At 48.9% G+C, this 19268-nt stretch overlaps 1 pseudogene; it reads left to right on the top strand.

Moving 5' to 3' along the window:
* Positions 1 to 228: 228 nt before the first annotated feature.
* LOC119279304 lies at positions 229 to 5463 on the top strand (annotated as a pseudogene).
* The last annotated feature ends 13805 nt before the right edge of the window (positions 5464 to 19268 follow it).

The following is a 19268-nucleotide window of genomic DNA, read 5'->3' on the forward strand; positions in this document are numbered from 1 at the left end:
CCAGGTCCAGTCCTGCCAATGTCTGTCGTCGGCACCACAAGCGTCGCGTCGAGGTGCCCTCCGGTCCACGGAACTGAAGCTCTGACGCCACGGCCAGGAGGATCAACTGAGAATCCACAAGTTCGGTATGAGCAGGGTCACGGGTACTAGTTTTGTGCTGCAGTTTGATGAGTGGAAAAAGAAGGAGTCGCAGGGCACACCGTTAACTCAGATTTGGGTTCATTTCTCATGGGCGCCATCTGCTCCCCTGACAGCTTTTTGGTTACGTGGACCCCGGGTTCTTTGATTGGCAAGACTGAGCAGGTGGATATGCAGTTCACACGTGCTCACGGGGTGGCGCGTTTACTTGTCAGTGTTGCTAACATTGAGTTCCTGTCGGACGTGGTGCCTTGGACGCATGAAGGCGTTCTGTATCAGTTGGATGTTGAGTATGAGGATCCTAACCTTTTCCGTGAGTTTGAGGATGATAATCCTATGGACACCTCCGAGGGAGGAGGTGCTTCGGGGAACCAAGATGATAGTGCTAAGAGTAATGATGATAAGGCCAAGGGGCCTTTGGGTCCGTCTGATTCTGGTGACACTACTCCTGATAGGTCAACTGGCACGGTCCCGACGAGTACTTTGCAGCTTGGTTCCTTGGGGGCTTTCTCGGCTCCGCCTAGGCTTTGGTGTGACCGAGTTGATCCAGTGAGCCCCGTGGTAAGTCCGTGTGTGTCGAAGCCTATTGAGGTGGGAGGTGACGAGGGGCAGGAGGCCCCTCCCTCTTCTCCTACTCCTTCTCCGGTTATGGAGGAGGTGGCTGCGACGGTAGTCTCGGCTGGAGGTGGCGGGCAGGTGGCCCGGCGATCCGTGTCGCCATCATCGTCGGTGCCGAGGGCGAGCTCGGGGGTTTCGCTCCCTCCCATGAGGTCGGCTGTGTGCGGAGGGGTGTGCGTGCAGGAGGCCACCACACCCCTTCCTGCCAGGCCGCTTCCTGCCACGGAGGGCGGGTCGGGTGGCGTGGCCGTTATGACGCCCCACTCCCCGGATCGCTCCCCTAGGCTGGCCTCGCCGGTCTCGGGTCCGTCGGCCGCTCCGACTATCGGCGGGACTCCCGTGGACAGGCCGCGAGAGATGTCGTCGTCTTTTGGTGCTGCGCCGGAGGTCCCAGCACGGGTCACCGCTGTTGGGGGACGGGCAGGAGGCCCTTCCCCTAGCAGAGCTTCACGCGAGGAGGTCATCGCCTTTGGTGGGATTACGGATCCTATCTCTGAGGGGAGGCGGATCAGCGGGAGGCTACAGGAGCAGCCGGACGTTGATGACATGCAGCTGAGGTGTGCTATGAGGGCGGCCAAGCTGCGTGACGTCGAGATCTCCACCGGTATGTCTGTTAATAAATCAAATTCAATTTTGCATTTTACCAATGATGAGATTGTTCATGATGCAAATCAACTAGGAGTTTCGCTTGGTAGTAATGATATGGAGATCTCTAGGTCAGTTAATGACATTCTTGATTTAGAAGCAGAGAGGGCGTTGGAAATTATTCGTAACATAGCTGCCGTTAAACCTATGAATGAGTCGGACATTGATGCGCTTGGGGTCAGGGTTCTTGATGGTTTGTGTGCCGATCTTGACCTTGCGTTACCGGGAACGGAGGAGGAGGAGGGTTTTGCTTTTCCTGAGACCTCTAACCATGTAGATGAGTCGTTGGTGATTGCGGCTGAGCCCGAGTGTGGTGACCGAACTAAAGATCGCATTAAGCCTAAACGAACTTGGAAACGGAAGGTTTATCCTGTGTCGGCTGTGCGTAGAAGTGCTAGGATCCGTACCTCTAAAAAAATTCATGATGAAATATGAGAGGCATTTTCTGGAATAGCAGAGGTCTTAAAGACTTGGCTAAAAGAAGGTTTCTAGCGGATGCTTCTCTTGAACATCATTTGGATTTTATTGCTTTGTCAGAGACTCGAAGAGACAACTTCACTTCCCAATTTCTTAGCACTTTATCGGGGGGAGGGGGTAGATTTCGACTGGCATTGCCTCCCTCTGCGAGGAAGATCCGGTGGGGTTTTACTTGGGGTTAAGTGTGATTCTTTGGAAGTTCGGAGTGTAGTTCTGGGAGAGTTTGCGGTAAAGTTTCGGGTCAGAACTAAGGCCGATGGGTTTGATTGGGCTTTGGTGGCGGTTTACGGCGCCGCGCAACCAGAACTCAAACCAGACTTCTTGGCCGATCTGGTCCGTGTGTGTGGTAACGAGCAGCTCCCTATCTTAGTGGCGGGTGATTTCAACATTATTCGAAGAAGGGAGGAAAAGAATAATGAGAATTTTGACGGCAGATGGTCGTTTATGTTCAATACCATCATTGAGAGCTTGGATCTCATAGAGATAGAGCTCTCGGGTAGGAAATTCACTTGGGCTAGCTCGTTACCAATCCCGACTTTTGAGAAGCTAGACCGTGTCTTAGCTAGCGTCGAATGGGAACAGAAGTTTCCCCTGGTAACCGTGCAAGCGCTGACACGAGGTATCTCGGATCACACGCCGTTACTAGTTGACTCGGGGGCTCAAACCCATGCGGGTAACAAGAATATTTTCTCGTTTGAACTTGCATGGTTTGAAAGAGAAGGGTTCCTCGAGCTGTTAGCTAGAGAGTGGGCTAAAGACTCAGGAGGAAGGTCACCTATTGAAAGATGGCAATGCAAGATTTGTCATCTACGAAGGTTCCTTCGTGGATGGGCTAAGCATACACATGGGATTTATAAAGCTGAGAAGGAATGACTCCTTCTACTTATTCAGACCCTAGAAGTAAAAGCTAAAACTTCTATTTTAGATACCAGCGAGCTGGAAACTAAGATGGAGGCTGAGCTGCAGCTGAAAGATCTCCTCCGCGAGGAGGAATTGAAGTGGGCGCTGTGAGCTAAGGTTCGCAAAATCGTCCAAGGAGAGGATACCACTCAATTCTTTCATATGATTGCTAATGGAAAGCATCGTAAGAAGAGGATTTTCCAATTAGAGCAAGACGAAGGGACGATAGTTGGTCAAGAAATTTTGAAAGTTTACATTACCAACTATTATAAGCAGTTGTTTGGACCTCCGGAAGAGAACTCTGTTTCCTTAGATGAGTCAAGGGTTGAGGATGTTCCTCAACTTGAGACTGACGAGAATGAGATTTTGACTGCTCCCTTTACGGAGAAAGAGGTGTTTGAGGCCATCGCACAAATGAAAAATAATAAGGCTCCAGGACCGGATGGGTTTCCGGTGGAGTTTTATAAAAATGTTGGCACTTTATTAAGGGGGACCTGATTCCGATGTTCCATGAGCTTTTTGCTGGACAGCTTCAATTGTTTAAGCTGAATTTTGGAACGATAACTCTACTTCCTAAGAAGATAGAGGCCGTTCGCATTCAGCAGTTCAGGCCTATATGTCTGCTTAATGTTAGTTTCAAAATCTTCACCAAGGTTGGGACGAACAGACTTACATAGATTGCGCATCCTGTGGTGCAACCGTCCCAGACTGCTTTCATGCCAGATAGAAATATCCTTGAAGGGGTTGTCGTCTTGCATGAAACGCTCCATGAGATTCACTCAAAAAAACTAGATGGCGTTGTTTTTAAAGTGGATTTTGAAAAGGCATACGATAAAGTTAGATGGCCTTTCCTTCAACAGGCTTTGCGTATGAAAGGATTTGATCAGTCCTGGAGAAACCAGATTGAATCCTTTACGCAAAAAGGGAGTGTAGGGATTAAAGTGAATGATGACATAGGTCACTACTTCCAGACACACAAAGGGTTAAGGCAAGGAGATCCAATGTCACCGATCCTATTCAACATAGTGGTAGATATGCTGATCATTTTAATAGGACGGGCTAAGGATGCGGGGCAGGTAGGCGGCCTTGTTCCGCATTTAGTTGATGGAGGTATCTCCATCCTTCAGTATGCTGATGATACTATCATCTTCATGGAGCACGACTTGGCGAAAGCGAGAAACATGAAGCTCGTGTTATGCTTATTTGAACAATTGACCGGGTTAAAAATTAACTTCCACAAGAGCGAATTGTTCTGTTTTGGAAGAGCTAATGATGACCAGGAGGCTTATAAACAATTGTTCGGATGTGAATTGGGAACGTTACCGTTCACGTATTTAGGTATACCCATTCATCATCGTAAGGTGACTAACAAAGAGTGGAAATGCATTGAGGATCGTTTTGAGAAGAAACTGAGCTGTTGGAAAGGGAAGCTCATGTCATATGGAGGGCGATTAATTTTGATTAATTCGGTCCTCACAAGTATGCCTATGTTTCTCCTATCCTTTTTTGAGGTCCCGGTGGGAGTCAGGAAGAGGCTAGATTTCTATCGATCACGATTCTTTTGGCAGAGTGATGAGCTTAAACGAAAGTATAGGCTTGCTAAATGGGATATAATCTGTAGGCCGAAGGACCAAGGGGGTCTAGGTATTGAAAATCTGGAAGTCAAAAACAAATGTATCCTTAGCAAGTGGCTGTTCAAACTTTCGTCCGAGACGGAGGCTACTTGGGCTCAGATTTTGCGAAATAAGTATCTTCACTCTAAAACCTTATCCCAGGTGACAGTGAGGCCGACTAACTCATCATTTTGGAAAGGCTTGATGAGAGTCAAACCACTCTTTTTCAACAGGACAAGGTTCTTAGTCGGAAATGGAGCTACTACGAGGTTCTGGGAGGATACATGGCTTGGGGAGACTCCCCTTATGCTTCAATATCCTACTTTGTATAACGTTGTTCAACGTAGAGAAGCCTACGTTGCAACCGTTCTACAATCCACTCCCCTCAATATTAGTTTTCGGAGGACGCTAGTGGGAAATCGTTGGGAGGCCTGGCTTCATCTTGTAAGACGATTGATGGATGTCCAGTTGTCTCAACAGCCAGATCAGTTGTATTGGAAACTAACTAAGAACGGCGTGTTCTCGGTCAAATCCATGTATCTGGATGTTATTAACTCTAGCGTGATTCCTTCCTCAAAGCACGTTTGGAAAGTGAAGGTACCTTTGAGAATCAAAGTGTTTATGTGGTTTGTGCATAAACAAGTTATTTTGACTAAGGATAATCTGGCAAAACGCAACTGGGTGGGTTCTGCAAGATGTAGTTTTTGCGACCATAACGAAACTATCACACCTCTTTCTTGATTGTCCGCTGGCCAAGATTCTGCGGCGGTCGATTCATATTGCTTTTAATATTAATCCGCCCACTTTTATCAACATGTTATTTGGAACGTGGCTCGATGGGATTGATTCAGATATAGCGAGGCACATTCGTGTAGGCGTGTGTGCTTTATTATGAGCAGTCTGGAACTGCAAAAATGATTTGGTTTTTAACAGAACAACGAACATTCACTTTTTGCAGGTTATCTTCAGGGCCACTGCGTTGATCCGTATGTGGTCGCTACTCACTCCGACGGAGGCCAGGGAGCGTTTGGTTACTGCGTCTACCCGATGGGAGATGGTAGCTCGGGATATTTTCAACCGGTTTGGATGGCGGTCATGTAATAGGATATGCATGTAGTGCTCCTATTTTTATTTGCCAGCCGGTTGTGGCTTTGTCTTCTTTGTTTGGCTCCTGTGAGCATTTGTTTACTTCTTACTTCGAGACTTGGAGACTTGTTGCTGGATATTTTTATTAATAAGATGAGTCGTATGCATCTTTCTGATGCAGAGGCTGGGGTAAACCCCCTTTTCGAAAAGAACGGCCAGATGGAGGGAGAGACAAGCCTTCTCTTTCTTCGACCCGGACTGGCAGCGCATAACGCAAGAGAAGACGGGACGTGCCCTTTCCCCCTTCATAGCGTGCGAACCAGCCAGTTGCTTAACATTTCAGGCCGGCCATCTATAACCGGATGCTGTCAAAAAAATAAAAATTGAGCATCTACGACCGGACCTCTCAAACCTTCTATATACATTCGGGCAGACAACCCAGTAGCTTGATCACGAATTTGTCACCCGTTCTAACCCCTCAAATCGACTCTACACATCTGGGTTGTCTGGTATCCCCCAAACTCAGCCCATATGTGAAATGGTGAGGATGCATTCATGACGCCGCTCCGATGTGCCGCACAAGGGACCATTTAAGCTGGTGGTGAGGCAACCCTAACCCCCTCCCCACCATCCTCTTCCTCCCATCTATATCGTCATTGATCCCTTCTTCTGTCTTGCACTTCCAATTTGAGCTCGTCATCTGCCTGCCGCCATGGTTCGCACCAAGCGATGTACTACAAGTTGTTGACCTTGGAGCGTCGGGTGGAGATGTGCGCCATTGAGGCACTCTCTGGAGGAGGAGGAGCTGGAGGGGCAGGAGGTGGCGGAGGCGCCAGAGCAAAAGGAGGTGTGGGAGGAGGACCTCAACAGCCGCACAAGACCCCTCTTTTTTTGTCAGCGCAAAAAAAAACCCAGTCGTGTCTCCAGGACGCCGAATTCCACTAGTTCGGCCCAGTTTTTTTGGCCCGGCGATCCCAGGCCGAACCCAGCGCACTGGGGGGCACTTGGGGGCTCCGGTGGAAGGAAAAGTGGCGCGTGGGTCACCACTGTCAAGCGAGAAACGCCTTTTTCCCGCCCAGATTCAACCCGCGCGCGGCAGGACGTCACTTCCCCTTTCGCCGCCATGCCGATCCCGGCGCCACCCACCTGCCCACAGCCGTTGCGCCGCCACTAGAAAGGCCATTCCCTTAACCCCGTCCCCACCACCCTCTTCCTCCCATCTATATCGATGTTGATCCCTTCTTCTGTCTTGCACTTCCAATTTGAGCTCGTCATCTGCCTGCCGCCATGGTTCGCACCAAGCGATGTACTACAAGTTGTTGACCTTGGAGCGTCGGGTGGAGATGTGCGCCATTGAGGCACTCTTCGAACTCCAGAAGTGCACGACAGCTATGAGGATGCTTGCATACGGAGCTCCCGGTGATATACAGGAAGACTATGGACGCATGGCCGAGTCCACAACCATTGAGTGTTTCTACAAGCTCTGTAGGGTAGTGGTGGAAGTGTTTGGACCACAATACTTGCGATCACCCAATGTTGAAGACACTGCTCGGATCGTAGCACATAATGCAGCAAGAGGATTTTCTGGGATGCTTGGAAGCATCGACTGCATGCATTGAGCCTGGAAAAACTGTCCATTTGCTTGGCACAGCATGTACAAAGGCGCCAAAAGAACTTGCAATGTGGTACTTGAGGCAGTGGCTACACAGGACCTCTAGATTTGGCACTCCTTTGGTATGCCAGGAACTCACAATGACATCAATGTACTGCAGTGCTCCAATGTCTTGACCAAGCTTGTTGAAGGTCATGCTCCTCCGGTGAACTTCGAGGTCAGTGGGCGCCACTACATCAAGGGATACTACCTAGCAGATGGCATCTATCTAAGATGGTCCACAATTGTGAAGACTATCACGAACCCCATGCTAGGAGGCAAGAACTCCTACTTTGCTAAGTGTCAGGAGGCTTGCGGGAAGGATGTCGAGCGGTCATTTGGTGTACTCCAATCTCGATTTGCTGTTGTCCGGTACCCCGCTCTGACCTGGTCGAAATCTCAGATGTGGGAGGTGATGAATTGTTGTGTCATCTTGCACAACATGATCATTCAGAACGAGTAGGAAGAGCCAGTGTTTGGCACTAAACCATATTTCAGACAGGGTCCTGTTACAACTGTTGATCACCAGGTACCGGCATAATGGGCTGCCTTTCTCAATATGCTTCAGGAGATCCAAGACCCATAGGTGCATCAAGAACTACAACACGATCTGGTGGAGCACATATGGAGGCTCAAGGGCAACAGTTAGTTCGATGTGTTTTAATTTGTGTTTGAATTATGACTTGCTTCGTTGAACTATTTGATTTGTACTCCCTCCGTCCGGAAATACTTATCCTCAAATGGATAAAATGAATGTAGCTATAACTAAAATAAGTCTAGATACAACTATTTTGAGGACAAGTATTTTCGGGCGGATGGAGTATTGATTTCTGTGATGAACAATGTGATAATAAAAAATAGTTTTTGTTGAATATGTGCCCAATTAGAGTTTGAGCTCGGCTGCTGGGAGGGTGCCCCCTCCCCCTCCCCACGCCGAAAATATCATCGGTTCAGACCCAAGAGGCGCTATTTCAAACCCTTAACAGGTAAGTGGCGTAAACTTGAACTGTATTTTCTTCATCGTCCTCGTCCATGTGGGTGGATGTAGACGGAATCCAGATCATGCATGCATGTGTCACCCATCCTGGCCCCATGCATCATGCATGCATGGCCCCGGTCGGTGCCATGCATTCCTGGCCATGACTCCCCCACCATACCTTATCACGCCATGAATGCGCGTACGTACGGATCATCATCGAAGATTTATGATGCCTGGCTCACTTCGTAAACTACTCCCTCCGTTCATAAATACTTGTCTTTCTAGAGATTTCAACAAGAGTGACTACATACGGTGCAAATTGAGTGAATCTACACATTAAAATATGTCTACATACATTCGCATGTTGAGTCCATTTAAAATGCCTAGAAAAACAAGTATTTAGGAACGGAGGGAGTAATTAACTTGCCAAACCGTTCGTCCGCCCGCTCCGGTCAGCGGTCATCCCAAACAGTTCACGATACTCACCTCTATAAAGTACTACCACATTAGTCTTTAATTAATAAGATCCAGTCTGCGTCCGTATTACCGCACTAAAAACGACCATCTCGATCGGCTGTAATGTTAAGCTTGCATGAGTCATGACCAGCGAATGATCATGCCAAGTACGCTCGGAGCTGGCCTGGGCAAAAGTCTAGACTCGTAGAAAAGAAGAGCCAGAAATGTTATTTGTTTTTCTATTTCAAACCAAGACCAAGATAGTAGCCATCAGGATTAAAAATAATATATTTTTTACGAAAAAGACCCAGCAAAACATAATAATTATTTTTACCTATAATTAGAAGGTTCATATATGAAGGACAAAGCATTTCAAACATAATCAAATTTACATTAAGGACCATGCACCACAGAATGACTAGTATCATCACGGAAACGAGCCGTGGATGCATCAATATCGCCACATCCATGGCATCGCACACGTACAACGAGAAACTCTAACCTTGTCGTGATAGTGGCGTCTTGAATCGATCAGAAGCGTCTGACATTAAATCCCGCCGTTCCACACGCAGGGCAAGAAACACTAACCTCGCCGCCCCCAAAGAGACGATAGAAATCTACATCCGAGCTCTGTCAACCCATTCGGACTCGAGGACTATTAGACCGAAGGCCAGAAGAACAACTTGAAGATGAGGCGCTGCCATCCTACCGAATGCCGCACCTACGGGAATAAAAACTCTAACCTAAACCACTAGCTGAACCGAGGCACCGGGATCCCCTCCCCACCACCGGCCGCCTAGGTGGCAGGCAGAAGAGAGGTGGATCCCGGGCTTGCTGACAAAGCTTGGAGGGATGAGTGTGCTCGCCACCGCAGTCATGACAGGGAAGATTAAGTAAACATAGATATGTAGTACATGTGAGTCATATTACAATGCAATAAAGTCTCTGGCAAGCCGATGGTGTTTTGGGTTGCCGGCACACTGTACCGTACGTGTGGTAGTTGCTTACACCGGCCCCTCATCAGTAGATGCCTTATTCCGGTAGGCCACCCTCTTGTTAATTACACGTACTGAATTTCCTCTTCTTGGAAAAGGAAAAGGTTCACTCATGGGATCCAAGAGCAGAGCAACATGGGTTGCAAGAGCAGAGGGATAGAAGGTTCTGAAAGCGCTTGATGCGTAATTGCATGTACAATACTCCATCTCTATGCCGAGTATCATTGTTTCGTTGCTAGTAGTAAAACGTTTTTCGAGTTACCCCATCTCCATCTCCATATGCAAGCTAGTAGTACTGTACTACTCCCTCCGTCCGGAAATACTTGTCGGAGAAATGGATGAATTTAGATGTATTTTAGTTATAGATACATCCAATTTTATTCGTTTCTCCGACAAGTATTTTGGGACGGAGGAAGTACTACTATAGTTAGCATTGGTGGTAACTAACTGACTGACTAACCTACATGCGTGTGTGGAATTAAAGGTGAGAAATGAGAAGGAGATGATCCAGATTCGATCGCGCGAGGACAAGTTGTGGATCATCGTGGAGTTGGAGGTGAGGTCCCCTAGCGATGATTGCTTGCTGTTGCTGGAATGGAATGGCCCCTCCACGAACCACATGTCCACATGCATGGCCTCCGTATGCGCCTGTATCCTTTTGCGTTGCAGCGCATGGTCCCTCCCCTGCGCTGCGCCGGCTCCGCCCGCTCCACAAAGGCACCGAGATGAGATCTGGTCTGATCTGATCGACGCACATTGCCGGCCGCCACCCACCCGTTGCTTTGCATTTCCTATCCCTCGATCTCGCCTTGCATGTCAACGATCTACCCTTCCTTTCCTCCGCTCTCTTTCTGCTCGTTTTCTCACTCCATCCGATCGATCACCAGGCGAGTGAACGTTTGTCCAAAGCTTGTGATCGACTGCCATTCCTGCAACGTTGCCGTTGCCTGTTGGTGTGGCGGACGGGCTGGGCTTGGCTTGATGCATGCATGCATGCATGCACGCACTAGCGTAGCTCTGATTGTTAACCTGAACATGTCAAAAAGAATAGCAGCAGCGTCTGAAACCCGCCATTAGCTCTGGAGTAATCAGAAGTTAATTGCATTATTAGCACAGGTGAAAAAGCAGGCAAGGGTATAAAGAGTACCATGCATGATCAACTTATGTAGTTCTCTTTCATCGGCTTTTCTTTCGGTGGTAGTATTGCAGATTGCGGTTAGTGAGATAAAAAAAACACCTGGGTGCACTCCCACTGTCTTTTCACTGACTCACCCGATCTCTTTTCCCTGACTAAAACATCACTGCAGCAAAGATCAGAGCCCCACTCGGACAGCTCACTTCACCGCAGCAAAGATCATCAACATCCCAATCGTCCCAAGGACTGACTGACGGGTCCGGGTCAGGTTCCGAACTGTTCGGCAGGCTTCGTGAACGGAATTCAAATCGCTCACTCGGCCTTTTTAATTTCCTGCCGCCGCTGCCGCTGCCGCATTAGCTTCGGGGCAGGAGAGACAGAATGCGGCACTGTGCACTAATCATCTCATTCATCACTAGCGATCAGGCGGCGAACCTATTTTCAGTCAGAGAGGAACAGTGGCTGTCACCGCGCCGTTGTTTTGCTCGGCGCTGGCGGTGGATGTCATGCATGGATGGATCTCGGATTATGAACACCGCTGTTGCTCTGTTGCCGGTGCGCACAGGACTCTGCTCCATCGGCCGTACGCGCTAGCTATAGTATAACTGACTGCCTGACCCAGGAAAGCGAGCGGGACGGAGAAGAGTGAGGAGTCTGGGACTGCCCCGGGATACTGCATGTGGAATCTGATGCAGTGCTGTACCAACTTTGAACTTTCCAACAAACTCGGCTCAATTCATCCCGTATTCACCGATCAGTTCGACCCGTCTGGTCCCGTCATGCCAATCATCATCCTCTTCTGATATTTTTTTCCTTTCTGTTTTTTCTTCTTTTCTTCTTTCATGTTTGTTTTCTAGTTTTCGTTTTATTTCTATTTTTCCTTGTTTTTTATTTTCCCATTTTTCTAGATAGTTTTTCATATTAGCTCATTTTTCAAATTGTGAACATTTTTTGTTCATCAATTTCAGAAAATGTTCATCAAATTCGAAAGTTGTTCACTGAATTCAAGTTTCATAAAATTCAAAAAAAGTCATCAAATACAAAAACAAAAACAAAAACAATTAAAAAATGTTCATCATATTTTTAGAATTTTTCATTCTTTTTTAAAAACTATCCAAATTCGAAAAATATTCATTTTTAGATATTTTCCAACATTTTTTGAATCTGCAAACATTTCATGACATCCATTAACATATTTTTCAGATTCATGAACACTTCTTGAGTTATAGGATTTTCTAGCAGAAAATAATGAACATATTTTTTTAAATCATGAACATTTTTTGGAAATCCCAAAATGGATTTAATGAAGCAAAAAAAAGGAAAGAGAAAACAAAAATGGCTCCCCACCCCGCACATGGGCCTCCCAAAAGGGGCAGGGGGCGTGAGTGTGTGTTTCAACACTTCGCATCGCGTTACGCAGTAAATAGGAGGTCCCATTGTCGGTGTCAAAACCGGCGGATCTCGGGTAGGGGGTCCCAATCTGTGCGTCAAGGCTGATGGTGACAGGAAGCAAGGGACACAGATATTTACCCAGGTTCGGGCCCTCTCGATGGAGGTAAAACCCTACTTCCTGCTTGATTAATATTGATGATATGGGTAGTACAAGAGTAGATCTACCACGAGATCGTAGAGGCTAAACCCTAAGAGCTAGCCTATGATGATATGATTGTAATTGCGATCGGCCTTCTAAGGACCAACCTCTCCGGTTTATATAGACACCGGAGAGGGCTAGGGTTTACATGAAGTCGGTTACAAGAAAGGAAATATAATATCCGGATCGCGAAGCTTGCCTTCCACGCAAAGGAGAGTCCCATCCGGACACGGGCCGAAGTCTTGAGTCTTGTATCTTCACGCTTCAATAGTCCGGACGTTGTACACAGTCCGGCTGTCCGGATACCCCTAATCCAGGACTCCCTCAGTAGCCCCTGAACCAGGCTTCAATGACGATGAGTCCGGCGCGCAGTATTGTCTTCGGCATTGCAAGGCGGGTTCCTTCTCGGAATACTCCAAAGTGGTTATCGAACGCGTAGACTGTGTCCGGATCTGCAAGATGATCTTCACATGGTATAGATCTGATTTGCTGGCAATCTTCGTGCGTCGTGCCATTGCAACGTGGTTTGGTCCAACGCGAACCGACGTTTCTTACCCCACAACGACTCGTGTTACGAGGCGGTTTTATTGGCACGTCCCGTCAAGGCAGAGATCGTGTTCTTCTTATTACGGGATTTTCCATCAATGTGAGCGTGCGTGACCCCTCGACGGCCGTTGGTATAGCCCCGTGTGTTTTTAGATAAGCCTCAAACGGTCACACCGGGGACTCTCGATATTCACCTTCTTTATAAAGGGGTCGAGACCTATGCCTTTTTTTCACCTTCGTCGCACCTTCTCGCACCTCGAGTTCTAACACCCAAGACCTAAGCTCCAACCCTCCGGAATCCTCCAATATATCCGGATCTGACCCTCAAGGCCGATGGGTGGCCTCCTCGATTGAAGAGAAGGACATTGCAAAGCTTAGGGAGGTCGAATACCTGACCGCCGATATCCAGCACAGGCTTCCTGCTCCAGGGCAGGTCATCCCTACGCCGGAGCCCAATGAGTGTGTCGTTTTCGTCCCACACTTCCTCTGCGGTTTGGGTTTCACCCTCGATCCCTTCGTGAGGGGGCTCATGTTCTATTACGGGTTGGATTTTTATGACCTGGCTCCAGGCGCTATCCTCCATATCTCGTCGTTTATTATCGTGTGCGAGGCTTTTCTTCACGTCATGCCACACTTCAGCTTATGGCTCAATACGTTCAATGTGAAGCCGAAGATGATCGAGGGGCGACATGTGGAGTGCGGAGGTGCTGTAATAAGCAGAAGCGTCGTCGCCCCATGGCCAGAGGGTTCTTTCCCAGAAGTATCTGATGTATGGCAGCGGAGGTGGTTTTATGTCACGGCTCCCAGAGGCACAAAGTGGGTGGCTGCCCCCGAGTTTTGCTCGGGCCCTCTGTCATAGTTGGCGTCTTGGACAGACGTAGGACGGAATTGGGGGCCCGCCGGTGATATACCAATACTGCAGAATCGCATCCGGGAGCTTCTTGCGAGGGACATTAATCTTGTCAGCATAATGCAAGTGATGTTAATCCGGCGAACGTTGTCGTGCCAACGCCGGCCTCTCCGGATGTGGGAGTTCAATCCGGAGGGTCTGTGGACTGTCAAGCACTTCTTCGGCTTGAAGCTCGAAGAGATGTGCAAATTATTCTTTGGACGGAAAGTAATGTGTCCGGACAGCACCGAGGATGCGGGCCTAAGCTGTAATCACCTAGATACCCAAGTAAGTAGCCTTGATATCGGACACCCTGTTTTGTATTTATCATGACTGTTTGCTCTAACAATCATCCGCGTCCAGGAAGGGCTCAGCAAGGCGGAGAGAATCAGGTGTCTGGCACCGCTTCCCGAAGGCTTGCCCGCACCTACCATGGCCAAGATGCTCGATCGGGTACTCAGCAGAATGCCCTCAGGGAAAGACAAGGGGAGGGACGAAGAATCCGAACCCCACACGCTACGCATCCGAACCGGGGGAATTGTTACCTCCCCCAAGGAGGATAGTCGGGGAGGGGAGGCTAAAGCCTCCTCCCCGTGCGGGAAGAAGAGGGCCGCCTCCGAAGACTTGGAGACGGAGACGCCTAAACCAGGGAAGAAGGTGTCACCAAGGGGCTCTGCCGCGACGGGCGTCCTCACCGCGTTATGCCCACCAACGGGCCAACCCTCCACCGAGCCGTAAGTCAATCATTAACTTGAAGGTACTGTATTTCTCCTGGATCAATAACCAGGATTCAATTTTTTGCAGTCCGGCTGGCAGCTCTTCTCAACAGGGATCGTCTTCGGGGGACCTTCCTCCGGAGATGATGGAGAGCGAGACCCCACCCGCCTCTCTAATTCTTGAAGCGGGCGACACCAAGGTGTCGTCACGGAGGAGTCCGAATCTGCCGAGGCCGGAGGCCAATACGTCAGCCGCCCTGAGTCCGGACGTACTAACGGGCTTACTGGAGCGAGCTGCGCTCTCGGAGGAGCATCGCTCATTAATGAGTGTAGTGCTCAAGAAGATTTCATCCGCTACAAGCGGTTTGAATGGAGCATTCACAAGCCTGCTCAGAGGCTTTGAGGTACGTAATGAAGAATGCACTATTTCTTTGGCTGTGAGGCACACGGTAGGTGTGCTCCATATAGATAGTAGCCCCTGAGACTCTGGTTGTCTGCCCTAGGGGGCAAATGGAGGATCATAAACCGATGATTTATGTTGTAAATATGCGCAGTTACCTGTGGGTCCGGCCGCCGGCCCGTCCGTTGAAGTTGCCGAACTGACAAGGCAAATTGGGTCGATTGATGCCGATATCACTCTGATGAAGGAGCGGCTGGACAAATCACAAGGTATGTGTCCTATCTTTCCATTGCATAGGAAAATATTAAGCTGGCACATATTTAATGTAATATGTTCGAACTGCAGATGGTGCTGCTGCCGTAGAGGCCCTGAGGGCGGAACTTGCTCTAGCCAAGGAACAAGCTCTAGTGAGCAATGCAGCTGCCCTAAAGGCGGCCGAGGAATTGAGAGCCGAACAGGCTGCTCATCGCCGAAGTGAGGAAAAGATAGCCGAAAGGGCTATCGAGTTAAAAAATGCCGTTGACCGGTATGAGTTCCTGAAAAAGGAGCATGAGGATAAATCGGCTGACCTGAGCAAGGCATTTAATGCCACCAAGGAAATACGGACCGAGCTCAGGGGTGCGCGGGAGGAGCTTCAACAGGCCGGTAAAATCGCGGCTGGGGGCTCCTATTTGCTGCGGACGAAGTTCTGCGATCCGACGTACGCTTCCCTGGATGGACGCTGGAGTTCGGCGGACGCATACACGAACCTGGCGAAGAGTACAGCTGATGCTGTGGAGTTCTTCAAAGATCAGGGTGAGAAGGAAGTGGAGAAGCTTTTCTGGTCGCAGTTTAATGCTCCCACTCGCCCGCTGTCGTTGAGTGCAAGATGGCTGCTGTAGCGGAGCTTCACAGGCTGTCCGGGCTTGCAATGCGGTCTATAATAGACCATCTTTGGCCGAAGGGGCCTAAGCCGGACAGTTACTTTGGTTTGATGCAACAGTGCCTTGGGGCCGTGCCTCGGATCGATGCCATGAGGAGATCGGCGTGTATAGAGGGTGCACAGATGGCTCTCGCCCGCGTTAAAGCCTATTGGACGGATATGGATGCCGCCATGATAGCGACCCAGGATCCGGTGGGGCGCCAATATCCGTCCGAGCACTACTTGGCGCAGGTCACAGAAGGTGCCCGTCTAATAGAGTCGCAGTGCTCGAAAAATGTCATGTTCGAATGAACGGAATCATTGTAAAAACGATGTTTATTTTGATTATGAGGCTAGATTTATACTATTTGCCTGAGATATGGTTATTTCCCTTGTGCGGCCGTTTATATATATATATATATATATATATATATATATATATATATATATATATATATATATATATATATATATGCGATCCGAAAGTTAGCAGTCGTTGGCTTCAGCCCCCACGCAGACAATACGGGGGTGTTCGCAAAAAAAATGCTTAATCACTCTTGATCCAACGTCTTGGTACATTAAGGAGGTGATCGCACGACGAACTAGGCAACCAAACTATATAGCTGTAACACTTTCGCTTAGCCGCGGGATTCTAAAGTGGGGCTACTATGTAGCCCCTGGTACCTTCGCGTGCATCCGAATATGGGCGCGTATGTACCTGGCCGGGAAATGGCCCTTCGTTAATGCGGAGGAATCCTAAAGATTTCGGTGAGTCGTTGAGTGGTTGACCAGTCTCTCGCTGTATCATGACAGTCAGTTTTCGGCTTTCTCTACTGAGGTGCTCATCCGGAATAACCAGGGCACAATCACAGTAGTTCTCCTTTGGCCACCTTAGCCGATAATAACGAAACGTAAGGCGGCAAACCCAGGAGCTGGGCAAACCCAACATTTGACCAAAGACATGATTCGGAGCTGATGCATATAAGGCCAAACTCGTGACGCCGAACTCTCCCGAAGGTATTCGGACTTTATAACAGATGATGGGCTCAAGAATGCCCATTCATTATAAACCCTGTGTTTCCAGGTACGGGCGTTAATCTGTCGTGGCGAAATGTCAAAAACGGCAGTATCCTCTGTGGGTATGGAACCCATGGGATGGTTAAACAACAAGAGGCAATAGAAAAGGTTTACACAGGGGCTTAATCTAAAAAGAAACCTATTGAACGGGGCCCTGCTGCACGTCTGCGCCTTTGTCTCTGTTGTGCCGCATCCTGGAAGGGTATCGCGCGAACGTTGTCTGCGGAAAAGGGAAACTCATAGAAGAGTGCAACGTAAGTATGCGATGGATAGTAAAAATGTAAGATGCTGGCATGCCAATAAGGTTGAGCCAAGAGTGGGGCTTTATTACGTGTTTATAGCCCCTGATATCCGCTATGGGATTACATATACGGTGCCCTGGTTTGATATGGGCTGCCGGACTCGTCTAACCGTGTCTATGGTCTTAATGACCAGTTATATTTTTTTTGATGTTGGAGGTCGCTTATGGTCCGGCCGCGAGGGCCGTCACGTGTTCCTCTGCGTGTGACGAGCGCTCTGTTATTCCGCTAACAGTGATGGCGCCACGTGGACCGGGCATCTTAAGTGTAAGGTAGCCATAGTGTGGCAATGCGTTGAAGTGGGCGAAGGCCGTTCTTCCGAGCACTGCGTGATAGTCGCTTTGGAAGGGTGCGATGATGAAGAGTAGTTCTTCGCTTCTGGAGTTGCCTGGAGAGCCGAATGTTACCTCCAGTATGATGGAGCCCCTGCTGTAGGCTTCAACGCCTGGTATCACCCCTTCAAAGGTGGTGTTAATCTTGTTGATTCTGGATGAGTCTATCCTGATCCTGCGGACAGTATCCTCATATATTAAATTGAGACTACTGTCGCCGTCCATGAGGACGTGGGTGAGATGGTATCCGTCGATCATTGGGTCAAGCACCAAGGCATCTGATCCTTCGCGCCGAATGCTAGTTCGGTCGTCCAGGTGATCGAACAAGACATCCAGTGGTTAGGTGTAGGTACAATGAGCTCTATGTCGCGCGCGTCTTTATGGGCGCGTTCGTGCCTTCCCAAGGATGTGCGAGTCGCGCAGATCATGTTCACTGTTTTAACCTCTGGCGGGAATTTTTTCTGTCCCCCAGTGTTCGGCTGGCGAGGTTCATCCTCGTCTTCACTTGGTGTTTCCATTCCCTTGTGTTCGGCGTTTAGTTTGCCGGCCTGCTTGAAGACCCAACACTCTCTGTGCGTGTGGTTCACAGGTTTGTCGGGGGTGCCATGAATTTGGCATAGTCTGTCCAGAACTCTGTTCAGACCGGACGGTCCCTCTTTACTGCCTTTAGATGGCTTATTTTGCTGGTTAGGTCGAGAGCCCCTGAATCCGACATTAACCGTTGTGTTATCCGGGCTCTCTTCCTTGTTTTGGCGTTTATTTTTATTACGCCATGGCTTCCCGTTGCCATCCCTTATTTCGGAAGTGCTGGGGTCGCTGGTGCCTTTACGGGCTAGCCAACTATCTTCTCCCGCGCAAAAGCGGGTCATAAGGCTTGTTAGGGCTTCCATTGTCCTTGGCTTTTCTTAGCCGAGGTGTCTGGCGAGCCACTCGTCACAGATGCTGTGTTTGAATGCCGCTAAGGCTTCGGCATCCGGACAATCAACAATTTGATTCTTCTTAGTGAGGAATCTGTTCCAAAGCTTACGGGCGGACTCTCCGGGTAGTTGGATTATGTGACTTAAATCATCAGCATCCGGAGGCCGGACATAAGTCCCTTGAAAATTGGCCCTGAAATCGTCCTCTAGTTCCTCCTAGCTCCCAATTGAATTTTCGAGGAGGCTTTTCAACCAGTGCCGAGCTGGTCCCTTCAGTTTGAGGGGAAGGTATTTGATGGCGTGGAGGTCATCCCCGCGAGCCATATGTATATGTAGGATAAAGTCCTCGATCCAGACCCCTGGGTCTGTTGTTCCGTTGTATGCCTCTATGTTCACAGGTTTAAAGCCCTGTGGGAATTCATGGTCCAGTACTTCATCAGTAAAGCACAGGGGGTGAGCAGCCCCTCTGTATCTGGATGCGCTGTGGCATGGCGTCAGCTGTTGTTGTGTTTGGTGTTTATTCCGAACTGGTATTTGGTTGTCATAACTATTTTAACGACCACAGTCCCCCGCCGGGGTGTGTCCTTTAGGTCCGTGGATGGACCTAGCTGCGCCAACTTTCTTATCCAGGTGCTCATGTAGATCGTGCGTGTCTTCGGTAGTTGATTTATTGCGGTTATGAAGTGGTACGTCTTGTCTTCTGGTCGTGTTATTCTTTGGTGGAATGGCCTCGTCGTCGAATTTTGGCAGTAGCTTTCGTTTTGGGTAGCTCTTTGTGTGGCGATCATCGCCGTATCTTTCTTCAGTGTCTAGCACTTTGTTCCATTTGCGATTGAGCGTTTCCTATGCGGCTTTAAGCCGTTGCTTCTACCTCTTCAGATTTCTCGCTGTGGCCATAAGCTTTCTA

This window comes from Triticum dicoccoides, chromosome 3B (assembly GCF_002162155.2).
Source record: "Triticum dicoccoides isolate Atlit2015 ecotype Zavitan chromosome 3B, WEW_v2.0, whole genome shotgun sequence".
Classification (NCBI taxonomy): Eukaryota; Viridiplantae; Streptophyta; class Magnoliopsida; order Poales; family Poaceae; genus Triticum; species Triticum dicoccoides.